Raw genomic sequence first — 13,988 nt, forward strand, 5'->3', positions numbered from 1 at the left:
AGGCTCCCCTCCTGTAGAATGGAGTAATTATGGTAACTTATCCCATAGGATCATTATGAACACTAAATGAATTTTGAACAGTAGCTGATTCCAGGGAAGCACTATATCGAGTCCCATTAAATAATAGCTATTTTTCAGGATAAATCTGCAGTTTATACTTATTTCCTAACACATCTCAGATACTTGAGGGGTTCTTTTTCTCCTGCACTCTATAAAAATAAGGCAGCAGCTTTCCGAAGGTTTGAGGACTAGGTATTCTATTTCTGGCTGAGCTTATTTTCCTGCCTTAGGTGCCCAGAGTCTAAAGGAATACCAGGAGCTACTGACTGAGTTGAAGCACTTGAGAAATATGAAAAAAAGAAAACACAAACGAACCAACCCCAGGGGCTTCCTAGTGACAGGAGAGCCAGAGGGGGACGCCACTCTCTATCTTGCCAGAGCAACTCTGCCCAGGGGCCAAGGGGGACCTTGCACGTGGTCCAACCCTGAGGAAGGCAAGCTCTGGGCTCAGTCGGCTCTCCATCCATTTCCAAACCACAGGTGACTCCCGGTCTCCTCATCTCTCCTCTCCTTGGGGCCTTTGTGCCCTTGCCCCAAGGTGACCACAGCCTTGACACAGTCATCAGGCAGAAGTCTACCACGTTGTCCCTGCACTCCCCCTGGGGAAGCACTCTGTGGTCATGCCGGTCAGCACGGTCACCCTTGTCCCAGGGGACAGTGAACACATCCCTCACACCTCTCAAACTGGGATGATAGGAATATGGAGATAAGCAAAGATAGTTTTTGGTGATTCTAACATGAAAATGAGACAAAATGGTAAAAGTCAATCATAAAAAAGGCCTTCCTAGTGTCGAGTCTAAGAAATAAAAAGGCACACAATTTACTTTGCAAAGTCCCATCAACTGTCAAGATAACAAATAAATTCTCAAAATGAATCAGATCTGATTGACTTAAGGTCCAAAAGAATAACATTTTGGACCATGTATCTCTGTATAATGCCTCTTGAACAACAGAACCTATTAGAGAAATTCATTTTCTCAGTGGAGACATAGCAAGCCATTATTTAATTTGATTGCTGTTGTTCAGCCGCTACGTATATATATTGCTGTTGTTCAGTCCGTTAGTCCTGACTTTGTGACCCCATGGACTGCAGCATGCTAAGCTCCTCTGTCCTTCAGTATCTTCTGGAGTTTGCTCAAATTTCTATCCACTGAGTAAATGATGCCATCCAACCATCTCATCCTCTGTTGCCCTCTTCTCCTCCTGCCTTCAATCTTTCCTAGCATGAGGGTCTTTTCCATCATCTTTGCATCAGGGGGCCAAAACATGGAGTTTCAGCTTCAGCATCAATCCTTCCAATGAATATTCAGGGTTGATTTCCTTTAGGATTGACTGGTTTGACTTCCTTGCAGTCCAAGGGGATTTCAAGAGTCTCCTCCAGCACTACAATTAGTAAGCATCAGTTCTTTGGTGTTCGGCCTTCTTTATGGTCCAACTAGGTAGAGAAGGTGATGGCACCCCACCCCAGTACTCTTGCCTGGAAAATCCCATGGCTGGAGGAGCCTGGTGGGCTGCAGTCCATGGGGTCGCGAAGAGTCGGACACGACTAAGCGACTTCCCTTTCACTTTCACGCACTGGAGAAGGAAATGGCAACCCACTGCAGTGTTCTTGCCTGGAGAATACCAGGGAAGGGGGAGCCTGGTGGGCTGCCGTCTATGGGGTCGCACAGAGTCGGACACGACTGAAGCGACTTAGCAGCAGCAGCCGCAGCAGGGACTTCCCAGGTGGCTCAGACGGTAAAGCGTCTGCCTACAATGCGGGTTGGGAAGATCTCCTGGAGAAGGAAATGGCAACCCACTCCAATATTCTTGCCTGGAAAATCCCATGGATGGAGGAGCCTGGTAGACTACAGTCCATGGGGTCGCTCAAGACTGAGCGACTTCACTTTCACTTTTTTTTGATTTAAAAGTTTGGAGAGAGCAAAGGTTGCATGTGTTGTGTTATCCTGCCACCTCGTGTCCATTATCATTATTGCACGAGGTAGATTGGAAGAGGGCAAAACTTGTTTTTGCTGTGTTATACTGCCGCCCGGTGTCCATTGCCATTATTGCAAGGATTTATATATATACTGCTAAGTTACATATATGTAAGTATATGGTCTTCCCTAATAACTCAGTTGGTAAAGAATCTGCCTGCAGTGCAGGAGACCCCGGTTTGATTCCTGGGTCGGGAACATCCGCTGGAGAAGCTATAGGATATTCTTGGGCTTACCTGCTGCTGTTTCAGATGGTAAAGAAGTCTTAGTCGCTCAGTACTGTCCGACTCTTGGTGACCCCATGTACAGTAGCCTGCCAGGTTTCTCCGTCCATGGCATTCTCCAGGCAATAATACTGAAGTGGGTTGCCATTCCCTTCTCCAGGGGATCTTCCTGACCCAGGAATCAAACCCGGTCTCCTGCAGCTCCTGCACTGCAGGTGGATTCTTTACTCGCTGAGACACCAGGGAAGCATATCATATATATATATTTATATACACATATGTTCACATATGTTCAGTAACTCAGTCAAGTCTGATTCTTTGAGACCCGATGTACTGCAGCACACTTAATTTCACGGCTGCAGTCACCATCTGCAGTGATTTCGGAGCCCAAGAAATAAAATCTGTCACTGTTTCCATTGTTTCCCCAACTATTTGCCATGAAGTGATAGGACTGGATGCCAGGATCTTAGTTTTTTGAATGTTGAGTTTTAAGCCAACTTTTTCACTCTCCTCTTTCACCTTCATCACGAGGCTCTTTAGTTGGTCAGTGAAGAGGTGACTCATTAGAAAAGACCTGATGCTGGGAAAGATTGAAGATAGGAGGAGAAGGGGATGATAGAGGACGAGACAGTTAGATGACATCACCGACTCAATGGACATGAGTTTGAGCAAGCTCTGGGAGATGGTGAAGGACAGAGAAGCCTGGCTTGTTGCAGTCCATTGGGTGGCAAAGAGTCGGTCACAACTGAGTGACTGAACAAAAACAACAATACCATACAAAGTCGATAACATTAGAAAAGAACATAATCATTCCAATTTGGAATGAGACTATTTTAACAGCAATAATAGGTTTAAAAAAAAAAAAAAAAACATGACTTACTCTTAGAAAACACGCATCTAAAGCTTGTCATTATCAACATGTTAACAGTCATCACTGTTTGATTGAGTCACGGTGAACCCCAACAGAAACACGCATGGAGTTGAACAAGCTGGGTTAGTACAGGTTGCACTGGTGAGGGCTCTCACAATGGGGTGCCCAGGGCTCTGAAAAGACTTATTATATGATTTAAAGTTTAAGGAAGCAGGGCTTTGTCCTGGATTGGATGCTTCCAATTGTATGGTATGTATGCTTATAAATGAATATTGATGTATATTTAAAACGCTTGTTTATTCATTCATTCATTTATTTTGGACTCTGCTGGGCCTTCCTGCTGCACGGGCTTTCCTCTAGCTGTGGCGAGTGGGGGCGACTCTCTAGCTGTGGTGTGTGGGCTTCTCCTTGCAGTGGCCTCACTTGTCGCAGAGCACCAGCTCCATGGCTCAGGGGCTCCAGTAGCTGTGGCTCCCAGGCCCTAGAGCACAGGCTCAGCAGTTGGGTCACACAGGCTTAGTCGCTCTGCCGCATGTGGGATCTTCCTGGATCAGGGATCAAATTGGTGTCCCTTGCACTGCAAGAATCCTTAACCCCTGAACCATCAGGGAAGCCCCAGTATCGATGCGTTTTTATTAATGAAAGTCCACAGTTTATTCATACTTTCTTAGTTTTAATCTAATGTCCTAAAAAAGTCTAATTCCTTTTCCTGTTTCCAGGAGGTCAATCACATTACATTTCATTGTCATGTCTCCACAGGCTACTCCTAGGTATGAAAATTTCTTAAGACTTTCCTAGTTATTGATGAACCTTGACAGTTTTGAGGAATACTGGTCAAGCATTTTATAGATCCCACTGGAACCTGTCTGATGTCTATTTCATGACTAACCTGAGAGGATGAGTTGGGAGAGAAAAACCACAGAGGTGAAGTGCCATTTCATCACATCATGCCAAGGGTACATACTCTGTATGTACTAAAGAGATTTATCACTGCTTGTACTGATCTTGGTCCTTGAAGTAGAGCTTATCAGACTTTGCCACTGTGAAGTTACCATGCACCTACATACTGTCCTTTGGGAAGAAGTCCCTAGAGCAACCCACAGAGAAGAAGCAGGGATTCATGCCCCCCTCCCTGAAGCAGAACATCTACATAATTTCTTCTCTAAAGCAGGTTTATCTACTCTCCCCCATTAAAAGAATTGAATTACTTTTTTGAGCCAATATGGACTCATTTAGTTTATAATGTTTGGTGATAATCCAAGACTACTCTTTTTATTTTGTTGATCAAATTATTCCAGCCATTGGGAAATCTTCCAGTTGGCTCTTGAGTCCCTCTAACAAACTTCTTCCATGTAGGTTTTTTTTGTCTGGTTTTTCCTTGAGCACTTCCTTACTTTGACTTCCATCCTTTCTAGCATTAACAAGATGCTCCAAGTTCATCTTGTATATTTCCTGCCTTTGTTCTAGAATCAGTCCTTTCTCCACTTAGCCCAGCTTCCTTATATTAGAGATCAAGATCCCAGCACACAAGTCAAGTGTGCTTGTTGCTCCTGAGGGGTTTTCCTTCTAGCCTTTCTCAGCTGAGAGCAAGGAAACAGGTGTGTGTGTACTAACCAGGTGTACATACGTGTTCTGTAAGCATTTCTATAAGGAACTATCTGTATCTATATTAAGCTAAATATGAATCCATGTTCATGTCTCCAACTCTAATTCTTGACCACATGGGTCCTAACCCTCTCATTGACCAGTCAGTTCCTATCCCAACAGGAAGAAACCTGGCTCTCACCATTCCTCATCCATTTCCTAAAATCGTCAGTTCCAATGTACGTGTATACTGGTGTCCGAATTGTTAACGTGTATACCCATGGGAAACAACTTTATCCACTAAGAGTACAATGAGAGCTTATATTTCAAGGATAAACTTAAGTCTTGGATAGCATAGTCTGCTTTGAAAGTTTTAGCTTTTTTAAAAAATATGAACAACTAGCAAACAATTAGGCTTCCCTGGTGGCTCAGTCAGTAAAGAATCCACCTGCAATGTGGGAGACCTGGGTTCGATCCCTGGGTTAGGAAGATCCCCTGGAGGAGGGCATGGCGACTCACTCCAGTATTCTTGCCTGCAGAATCCCTATGGACTGAGGAGCCTGGTGGGCTACAGTCCATGGCGTCACAAAGAGATGGACACCACTGAACAACTAAGCACAGTACAGCAAATATAATTAAATCAAAGACTAAGAGGAGACCCTAGCAAGGTAGTGCAGGGTATAGGAGTTTGGACAACAGAGGCAAGCAACCATGGGATTTTTTTTCTCCACGCTGGGCTGGAAGAAGCACAAGCTGGAATCAAGATTGCCGGGAGAAATATCAATAACCTCAGATATGCAGATGACACCACCCTTATGGCAGAAAGTGAAGAGGAACTAAAAAGCCTCTTGATGAAAGTGAAAGACGAGAGTGAAAAAGTTGGCTTAAAGCTCAATATTCAGAAAACGAAGATCATGGCATCTGGTCCCATCACTTCATGGGAAATAGATGGGGAAACAGTGGAAACAGTGTCAGACCTTATTTTTCTGGGCTCCAAAATCACTACAGATGGTGACTACAGCCATGAAATTAAAAGATGCTTACTCCTTAAAGGAAAGTTTTGACCAACCTAGATAGCATATTCAAAAGCAGAGACATTACTTTGCCAACAAAGGTCCATCTAGTCAAGGCTATGGTTTTTCCAGTAGTCATGTATGGATGTGAGAGTTGGACTGTGAAGAAAGCTGAGTGCCGAAGAATTAATGCTTTTGAACTGTGGTGTTGGAGAAGACTCTTGAGAGTCCCTTGGACTGCAAGGAGATCCAACCAGTCCATTCTAAAGGAGATCAGTCCTGGGTGTTCTTTGGAAGGAATGATGCTGAAGCTGAAACTCCCGTACTTTGGCCACCTCATGTAAAGAACTGACTCATTGGGAAAGACTCTGAGGCTGGGAGGGATTGGGGGCAGGAGGAGAAGGGGATGACAGAGGATGAGATGGCTGGATGGCATCACTGACTTGATGGATGTGAGTTTGAGTGAACTCCGCAAGTTGGTGATGGACAGGGAGGCCTGGCGTGCTGTGGTTCATGGGGTCTCAGAGAGTCAGACACGACTGAGCGACTGAACTGAACTGATAGGCAAGTGAAAGAAGCTGGGTAAATCTGCGGCATCACAGCAAGGGGCTGTGATATGTGAATGGAAAAGCACATGATTTCATAAGAGGTTAGGTGACTAGATGAAAAGTGGTGAGCATTTGTGGTCAATAGAAGAGTATGTAAAACATGGAACTTATTAAAGTTAGTGGAGACTGCAGAAACAAACTGAGGTTTTTACATGTTTTCCCATTACTGTTATATCTTTGAGAAGGTACATATGACTTAGCTATTGGAGCCGATGAAAGACTTTAGTCTTTCACTAGGTCTCTAATGATTCACATGAGTCAGTATTCTATGTCCAAATCTTTTATGAACAAACAGGAAAAAAAATCCTTGTGAATCTATAAGCCTGGAAAAATCCTTTGGCACACAATTACTATATCAGCCTTTGTGATATAGTAATTGTGCAGTAATTGTGCAGTAATTTATGCAGGAGTATGCTTCTTTTGGGCTTCCCTAGTGGCTCAGACGGTAAAGAATCTGCTTGCAATCCAGGAGACATGGGTTTGATCCTTGGGTTGGGAAGATCCCTGGAGAAGGGAATGGCTACCCACTTCAGTATTCTTGCCTGGAGAATTCCATGGACAGAGGAGCCTGGGAGGCTACGGTCCATGGGATCACAAAGTGTCAGACACGACTGAGCTACTAACACAACATGCTTCTTTTAAACTGAATGTATTCAATAACTGAGATGCTCGTCTTAGCATATTCAACTTAAGTACATTCCTCCAAAGATGATTAAACTCCCTTTATAATTTGTCAGTTTTTGCATACTAAATCTGGTAAGAAGTTTCTCATAACAATTACTTACTTAAAATTTGGAGAATCTGTGACGAACCTAATTATGCTTAGTGCCTATTACTGATCTATGAGAATATACATCATATAATTCTGACTGTTAGGAGGAGGAGCATTATGTAATTATCAAAAGACGCTTTTATATTTTGTTATTCTATTGCCATTTTAAGAGATAAAAGTTATGTTTAGTAATTTGTGCTTCTTTTAAAAATTTTATTTAGGAACTGTTCAGATTTTCAACGAACTGAATCATTTCTCTATGATCTTAATGTCACTGAAGGATCTGAAAATTACAATTTAACTAGTATTATATTTTTGATTTGGAGCACTGTAAACTCTCATGAGATTAAACCTTTAAAAAGATAGTAATTATTATCATTCTGTTTACCTGAGTATAATAATATATATAATATTTCATTTTAAGCAAGCTTTGGAAACAATGTTAGTTTACTCAATTCATAAAACCATGGTAGAAAATTTTGAATTATGAGAAATTTAACCCTGATTTTGAACAAATCAAAATATTTTGCTAACATTATTTCCATATGATAAACTGTTAAAAACTCTGATCATGTTTCAAAGTTCCTCTTTTATTTTGAAATTAAAACCTTTTTTACTACCTTGTAGTTATAAAATCAGAATACTGATTAATCAGATACTTCCCAATACTCATTAAAAGAAACACAATTTAATAACTTCTTTTTTTCTTTTAGAAAATGCTTACTGTTTATCTGAACTATATAGCCCCACAGTACATGAAAAATGATTTTTTGATCAATTCTTTGGAAAATTTTTGAAACATAATTTTTTTATCAGTTGACCTTTATAAGAAAGGAGGAAAGAAGAAAAGGAAAGTGACATATGGCTGGATTTTTCAAACTTGGGCCCTAGATAGTATTATCAAGTCATACAGTTGGAAAAAAAAAAAAGAGCCATCATTGATTAATCCCGAAAGTACAGAAGCAAAGAAGAGGAAAACTTCTAATGCCCTATGTTGAATAAAATGATCTCTTTTAGATGAGCAAGGCAATATTCTCATGAAAGTTCCTTTTTTGTTGTTGTTGTTATTTTTCAAATAAACAATTTTGTTCATGTCAAAACCTCCCCAAAATGATCACTGCAATTCCAAACTGTCCTTGGTGAAATTTTGCCAGTGATGAGATCAGTGTACAAGTTAGCTTTATGGTGAGAAAACATGATGAAGGAGGCAGATGTCAGGCTGGAAGAAGGGTCACCGTAGACTGAGACAATTCCATGAGGACTGAATGATCTGATCTATAAAAGATAATTGTGTACCTCTGAGTCTCTGGAACCTGGCCAAAGCCTAAGAATCACTGATCAGGGACTGATAACGGGCACATTAAACTAAACAAAGGCGAGTTCAAGAACATGAAGATCGAGGAAGAAGTCCTTATGACGTTTTGATTTGGTGACCAGAGACAAAGTTTGTCCAAGCAACACCAGCCCTAGGAAACCTTCTTAACTTTTCAGCCCCCAGGGCTGGCTCAAACAAAAAGTCATCAGACCTAGTCCATCTTGTACTTATATACTTTTTCTCTTGTTAATAAACAATATTCAAGTCACCCAACACAAGTGGACAGACACTCAAGACATGCAGACAGGCTGTAGAGTCCTACGTTAGAAAGTTAGAAAATAATTGTATCAAGGGACAATATAACTCCAGACAACCACAAAAAAATTCCAAGGAATAAAAAATAAGCTCAACACTGAAAGGCTTTAACAAAATATCAGAGCTCCATTCAGTGTGGATTTCTTTCTCAGGCAAAGGGCAGGTAGAGAACAGATAGAGAAGAGGGATCTCAAATGCACACTCGATTCCTGCTTTGAGTGCAAGCTGGGATGTGTGTTTGCGGGTAATTCTGGGTGAGATTAACATTCGAATCATTAAAAAAGAGTAAAGCAGATTTTTCTCCCTAAAATGAGTGGGCCTTATTCCATGCATGGAAGACCTGAATGGAATAAAAAGGCTGAGTGAGACGAACTCTCCCTGCCTGACTACCTTGATCTGGAACATCAGGGTCCTGCCTTCCAACCAGGATACAAACATGAGCACTGCTGGGATCTCCGGGAGAGACATCTTCAAGTACTGTAGTCTGTAAGTACAAGATGAACTGGGGCTTCCCAGACAGCAATAGTGGTAAAAAATCCAACTCCCAGTGCAGGAGACACAAGAGAAGCAGGTTTGATCCCTGGGTTGGGAAGATCCCTGGAAAAGGGAATAGCTACCCATTCCGCTATTCATGTCTGAAAAATCCTATGGACAGAGGAGCCTGTAGACTACCATCTCTAGGGTCACAAACAGTCGGACACCACTGAAGCAACTTAACCCACGTGCACAAGATGGACTAGGTCTGATAACTCTTTTCTGGAGCCAGCCCTGGGGCTGAAAAGTGCAGATGTCAAAAAAAAAAAAAAAAAAAGATTGGACATCACACCACCAGCTCTCCCAGTTCTCAAGCTTTCAGGCATGGACTTGAAACTAAACCATCAGCGCTCATAAGTCTCCAGCTTACTGAGTGTAGACCTTGCAATTCTCAGCCTCCACAATCTTGTGAGCTAGTTATTGATAATAAATTTTTTATCTCTTAGAATAAATCATATGAATCATTCTGTAAATGATTATACAGCAATCATACTCACACACACACACACACATACATATCCTATCGGTTCTGTTTCTCTGGAGAAAGCTGACTAATCCAAATATCAAAGTACAATGAGCTGGTGTAAGTCATACACAGAAAGTCAATGTACAAATAACCACTCCCTGAAACTTTCGTATTTTAAGAAACTTTCCACAGACTTGAAATAAGAGTAAAGGGATCTTTTCAAAAGGAAAAGCAAAGGACTTCATAGTGAAAACTGTTCTTAATGTTCTTGGACCAAATAAATTTCTACAGATCTTCAGGGGTCAACCATGTGATGGAGGAACATGTTCAGTTAATGAGTGCTCCTGAGTGCAAGATTTAATTGATTCTCTGGCACAGGCCCAAGCTTCTTTATAGGGTCCCCAAGACACCAGATATTCCAGTTTCTGAAATATAAATGTAAAATTTCTGGAAGTTTCAAAGATAATAAGCAAATGCAAAACAGGAAGATTGTGCAAGGCCCAATATTCACTCAGAACACTCTACTGTTAAACAACAACTGAAAGCAAAGTAAGCAATCCAGAAAACCATATTCAAATTCATTTTCCATTGTGAAAAGTCAACACAGAATATATGCAGGTTGATTTTTATTTACTAACATGCTTTAAAGAAATACATGTGTATTTCAAGGAACAATCTTACGGTTATAACGTTATAAAGTTTCTTAGACTAGGCACTCTCTAGGTAGAGGAATTTCTGGGTTGGTCATAAAGGGGCGATAAAGCTGGGGCCTCCTTAAGGGATTCTAGGCATCTACATTCTAAACGTTTCCAAGTCTTCCATACACCCAGGGCTCCATTAGTACCTTTAACTCAATGATTTTGGAAATGAATCACCAAAACAGAGGCAGAAATTCAGAAGTAGGTGCCTGTTGAAAAACAGATAAGACTCTGAAAGAGGGGACCAGAATTCAGTAAGACTTGCAGAAGTGGACAGGAATCCACAGGATTTTGTCCGCAGGTGTGATGCTGACAAAAGGAAAATCAAGGTGGACAAGAGCAAGTTGGATCTGAGTTTGCACATCATGTTTCAGAACAAGAGTAGTTAACATTTCCTTTTACTTGTTTATTCTCATGTGTGCCTTACAAAAGGTTAGATGAGCACAGCCTCTTTTGACTCCTGTGCCATGGAAGAAAGCCAGGCTCACTGTCAGCGGTGTGACCACCAAGGTTGCCTTTCTGAGCCAGTCTTAAGATTCAGGGCATGGCAATGTTATATTGGAGTCTCAAAGACTGAATGAGGTCAAACCACAAGAAGTTTTCTTCTGCAGGAGCCCAGCACAAGTGATCCAAGGCTGCACAAAGTGTGATAGCATTTCATATGTGGTCTGAAGAGTCAAGGGCAGGATGGCATTTCGATAAAATGCTTGACAGTCCACAGGGTAAATATTCAGCATACCTACATATTGGCTCTGGGATCTTGGGCAAGTTCGTATCTGAGTCTCATTTTCATTACAAAGCTGTTTTAGAGATGAAAGCAGTGGGCATAATGCCCAGTCCATAGCTCAACAAATGGCAGCCATCCGAATTTTCATCACCTAAACTTCTCTCCAATGGAGAAAAGCCAATTCACATTTAAGTGCTATCTTCTATGTGGCAGGCACTATACTAGTCATTTCCAGGTTTGACCTCCTTTAATCCTTACAAAGTCCCTGAGCGATACTCTTCTATGTCATAGGAGTCTAGAACCTGAGACTGTATCACAGCAAAGTACAGTCGAAAATGTACCGAGAGGGGACTTCCCTGGTGGTCCAGCAGCTAATCTACGCTCCCAATGCACAGGGCCCAGATTTGATTTCTGATCAGGGAACTAGATCCCATATGCTGCAACCACGATATCACATGCTGCAATGAAGATCCAGCACAGTTAAGTAAACAAATATTTTTTTTAAAAGAAAATACACGGAAAAGTGTTGGGGGCCAGCGTGAGGCACCCCGCCCGTGGCAAAGGTCATGAGGAAGGAGGCTCGACATACACAAAGGCTGGATTGAGCCTCAGGAGTCCCCCTGGAAATCCTCAAGCATCTACCCCCATAACCAGAGCCTGCCTACTTTACTACTTTGTGCTCTCACCTACACCTCTGACTTAATGAGGGGCTGTCCCCCACCACCTCTTTAGGAGAAGGAGTTAACTTAGAGCTCCAGTTAATAAAACTCCTGGGCGTGACAAGAGTGTTTTAACCTACAAACTCCTCTGAAGGTTCTCTAGCCTGCCTGACAGGCTTGTCTGGCCACATGTGATTGCTCACAGCCTCCCAACCGTGAGAGGCACGAGATGCTTTAAACCTTCTAAAAACAGGTTCCTTAGAAAAATTAGAAAACCATTAGTGTAAGTATAGTGGGCTGATTAGAAATTGTATTGGTGAAGGGTTTTTCATTCGTTGAGCCAATGTTTGTTGCTAAGTCTCCACATCCCATGCCCTTACACACATTAATGAATATATAGAAGAAATAAGTATTAACCTTTGATATTAATCATGTTAGACCTTAGGCAAAGTAAATTCTTTCCTTAACTAAAACCCACTACACCCTCACCCTATAGGAATGTAACTATTTGGGTGGCGTCTGTTTTAAGAATAATCACCCCTGGAGAAATAAGTGTCCTGGTTGACTGACCGCTGTCACAAGGAGAGGGTCATAAATTGTCAGCAGGCCCCCTGGCCAGAAGATGATGTAACATCCCTACAACCTCTGTATACATTTGTATGAAGCACCTGACTTTGATAAAAGTCAGGACTGCTGACCCCACGTGACTTTTGCATAACATTTCAATGTATAAAAGTAGACCGTGGAAAATAAAGAATTGGGATCAGTTTCTCGAAATACTGGTCTCCCCATGTCGCTCTCTCTCTCAAACTCTGGCTGAGTCTCCATCTGGAGCGTGGAACCCACCAAGCTTACTAATTTTGCCTGGGCTTCTAAGATCCAACCGGGGAGACCTCAGTGTCTCATCTCCTTCGGGAAAACGGAAGGATGCCTGCGGCCTACGTAAGTGGTGCAAACTTCTTGTCTTGAAGTTTTATTGGTCTCCCGCGTAAACCAAGCTACTCAGCCTCTTTTCTCCGCTGAATTTTCATACTGAGCTATTCTCATTCTATTACTCTTCACATCTCTAATTAATATCTAATTGAAGCTATTGTATCCTGATCCTCACCGACGCCGGCCCGCTTTGAACTCCCTGGATCAGCCGGGGCTGGACCCCGGCAGAAGGGTGGGGGAGTTGTCTCATTGTAAACAAATGATTGCTAACTCCCCTTTCAGCTGCTGCTGCTGCTGCTACTGCTAAGTCACTTCAGTCATGTCCAACTCTGTGCAACCCCATAGACGGCAGCCCACCAGGCTCCCCCATCCCTGGGATGCTCCAGGCAAGAACACTGGAGTGGGTTGCCATTTCCTCCTCCAATGCATGAAAGTGGAAAGTGAAAGTGAAGTCACTTAGTTGTGTCTGACTCTTAGCGACCCCATGGACTGCAGCCCACCAGGCTCCTCCATCCATGGGATTTTCCAGGCAAGAGTACTGGAGTGGGGTGCCATTGCCTTCTCCAGGTCCTAATTCTATGATCCAATATGGCCAAGGAGCAAGCATCTTTTAATTTCATGACTGCAGTCATCATCTACAATGATTTTGAAGCCCAAGGAAATAAAGCCTGTCACTATTTCCATTGTTTCCCTATCTATTTGCCATGATGCTTTTGAACTGTGGTGTTGGAGAAGACTCTTGAGAGTCCCTTGGACTGCAAGGAGATCCAACCAGTCCATTCTAAAGGAGATCAGCCCTGGGTGTTCTTTGGAAGGAATGATGCTAAAGCTGAAACTCCAGTACTTTGGCCACCTCATGCGAAGAGTTGACTCATTGGAAAAGACTCTGACGCTGGGAGGGACTGGGGGCAGGAGGAGAAGGGGATGACAGAGGATGAGATGGCTGGATGGCATCACCAACTCAATGGACATGAGTTTGAGAGAACTCTGGGAGATGGTGATGGAAAGGGAGGCCTGGCGTGCTGCAATTCATGGGGTTGCAAAGAGTCAGACACGACTGAGAGACTGAATTGAACTGAACTGAACTGAACTGAATGGGACCAGATGCCATGATCTTAGTTTTTTGAATGTTGAGTTTTGCCAACAAAGGTCTGTATAGTCAAAGCTATGGTTTTTCCAGTAGTCATGTATGGATGTGAGACTTGGACCATAAAGAAGGCTGAGCACCAAAGG

Source organism: Bos indicus x Bos taurus, chromosome 8, assembly GCF_003369695.1.
Source record: "Bos indicus x Bos taurus breed Angus x Brahman F1 hybrid chromosome 8, Bos_hybrid_MaternalHap_v2.0, whole genome shotgun sequence".
Taxonomy (NCBI): Eukaryota; Metazoa; Chordata; class Mammalia; order Artiodactyla; family Bovidae; genus Bos; species Bos indicus x Bos taurus.